At 41.6% G+C, this 2925-nt stretch overlaps 1 pseudogene; it reads right to left on the minus strand.

The window, feature by feature from the left end:
- Positions 1 to 2541: 2541 nt before the first annotated feature.
- Positions 2542 to 2659, minus strand: LOC126238189 (5S ribosomal RNA; annotated as a pseudogene).
- Positions 2660 to 2925: the final 266 nt, after the last annotated feature.

Below are 2925 nucleotides of genomic sequence, written 5' to 3' on the forward strand. Positions count from 1 at the left end.
AAGTTTATGAAAGGGGTGGGCATCACTTTTGTTGGCTTGCTTTATTTAATCGGAGCTCTGTGTACAAGTTATAACACGTATAATTTTTATTATGTTTGTGGATACATGTGGATGGTTGTTATCTATGCAAAAATATTCTTTTTACTTTATTGAGGCTTAATGCTGTTCATGTCGCAGCAGTATTTTCCATGCATAAATAGTGCGGGAACCATAAATGTGCTTTATTAAATTTGTTTTATTATAGTGTCTATGATAAATTACTGTGGTTGCATTTTGTAATTCCTCAGGAAGTTGTGGAAATATATTCGTTTTAATGCTTAAAATTATATTGTTTTAAATAGAATGAACGAGGGTTTTGATATTGCTGTTTTCTTTCAATCGCAGTTTTCGAAATAAAGGTGTAATGTATTTTGGAGAAAATTATCACACCCACCTCAGTCTACCTCGTCCACTCACTTACTGCGTAGCAGTGTTCCAACTCTAAGCGTAAAGCCCACCGTCACGTTTAGCTCTTGGGGTGCTGTACGGCGGTAACTGGCTTCGAATGTTGTGCTTTTGCGTAACTGCAACGCTAATATTAGAAATTATGCACATATTCTCACTGAAACAGTCAGCGACTGGTTTTCTTAAATTACGGGTGACGTAAGAGACATACTCATAATGAGAGTACCGCCTATTGTGTAGAAATTCGCATTTGAGGAAGATTTAGTTTTCCGGTGAGCTAATAATATTGATAAGTGCGAACTGTATTGCGATACTGAGGAGAGACATATCTATAGGATTCTAGGCACGCAAACATATCGGTGACAGAAATGTTTATTGGATATAGTTCGCACATTCACACTTGAATTATTTCGAGGGCCGACCATATTAGTAATTCCCCAAACGAGCAATCAAACTTAAAACTTATAAGAAACCCTTGTGTGCTAGATCACAGAACGTCAATGATTATTCACAGCATTCGACGCTCCACATATTGTCTAACATGCAACTACAATTTTGGCTGCTAATGGCAACAGGAAGCGGGACTGGAGGTATCCAGTGATGCGCACAGCATGAGGCTACGGAGAGTAGTTGAATTGCCTAGTCGACGCGTAATTCACAACAAAGCTACAGTACCACTGGTGTTGCTACAAAGTAGAGCAATGGCAAAGATAGACCAATCAGACATTACAATAGTTGCCGAAGTTGAAATTTTGTCAGAAACTAACCGAAGGAATTTTGCAGAGTGAGAAAGAAAAGGCAGATGAAATATTATCGTATCTGCAATATGAGTTAGTGGAACGTGTGTTGTCGTACACGCTTGATGGTGCGAACAATATACGCGAAAAGTACAATAATGACGATGCGAGTTTAGCAAGTGAATTTGATACTGAAACAGGTCTCGAGCCCTATTGTTGATCACCCTTGCTGAACAGGGAGCTACAGACCCCACGTCCAGTGAAACTTAATAAAGGACTATCGTTGTCCAAGGACCGGAAACTAACTATAAATACGTACATTGAAGATCATCCGCAGCAGATTAAAGTAAAAACTGTTACGAACAGATTTCGATTATGTCCGCAGCAATATGATTGAACAGAGCGTAAGATAAACTACGGACAAGGCTCACTTGTTACAAAAACTGATGTTTGAGCGTCTCAGGGGTGTTTGGTACAATTTGTAGGATGTGTATGGTAGTGGTCTGCTACGCTATGCACATCAAATTGCGCACTACACCGATTACAGCGATTTCAAAGGAAGCAGTGGGTGGCTGCATAACTTCAGACAGTGCTACATAATTCGAAGACCTAAGCTAATGAAATTTCAAACACAGTGTCATCTTGACTATGCACAGCAAGCTGACGAATCGACCTAAAAATTTGTAGATGAGAAACAAGATTATTCCGTCGTTCGGGATGTGAAGAGGAAATGCATTTGAAAGGAACCCTATAAGTTAGAGGTACCAAAAAACTTGTACAAGTATGCCGACTGCTAATGTGTATGGTATATGAGTCGAAAGCTATGTTGCTGCGGGAAGTTCGCGGTGTTCTGCCTCATACGAGGCTTTCTCGTGTGCATGATGTTGCAAGAGCGCGGCCCCTTCCCGTAGGAGGATCGAGTCCTGCCTCGGGTATGGGTGTGTCTGTCGTTCTTAGCATAAGTTATTTTAAGTTGTGTGTAAGTCTAGGGACCGATGACCTCAGCAGTTTGGACCCTTTGGGATTCACACAAATTTGAACATCTTGTAAGGACATTAGGAAATTTTTACGTCACAGCTAGCAAGTGTGGTAAAATGATCGTAAAAAAACTACAACTTTGGTATGAGCACTGTTTTAGCTAATACAACTAAACTCCTCCCGAATAGGCCATGAAGGCCCAACGGTACCGACCGGCCGCCGTGTCATTCTCAGATCATAGGCGTCACTGGATGCGGAAATGGAGGGGCGTGTGGTCAGCACACCTCTCTCCCGGCCGTGTGTCAGTTTCAGAGACCAGAGCCGCTAATTCTCAATCAAGTAGCTTCTCAGTTTGCCTCAAAAGGACTAAGTGCACCCCGCTTGCCAACAGCGCTGGGCAGACTCAATGGTCACCAATCCAGGTGCTAGCCCAGCCCAACAGCGCTTAACTTCGGTGATCTGACGGGAACCGGTGTTACCACTGTGGCAAGGCCATTGATGTTTTTAGCTAATAGATGGTCAAAATAGCTTTCTTTAGCGTGATTTCTGGTCTTATAATAAAAGTTATACTGCTTTAGAGGAAACTATACCTCCTGAGAAGTGAGACATTACAGTTATCACTGGAATCACTGGTCAAATACAGCCTCTAGATGTTTGTGTTTTCCACGTCTATAAAACATATTATCTCACTATCTGCAGCTACGCCTTAAAGGATAGCCAATTTCAGATTAAACTCCACGACAGACTATTTCGCATTCTGTTGCAT

Source organism: Schistocerca nitens, chromosome 2, assembly GCF_023898315.1.
Source record: "Schistocerca nitens isolate TAMUIC-IGC-003100 chromosome 2, iqSchNite1.1, whole genome shotgun sequence".
Taxonomy (NCBI): Eukaryota; Metazoa; Arthropoda; class Insecta; order Orthoptera; family Acrididae; genus Schistocerca; species Schistocerca nitens.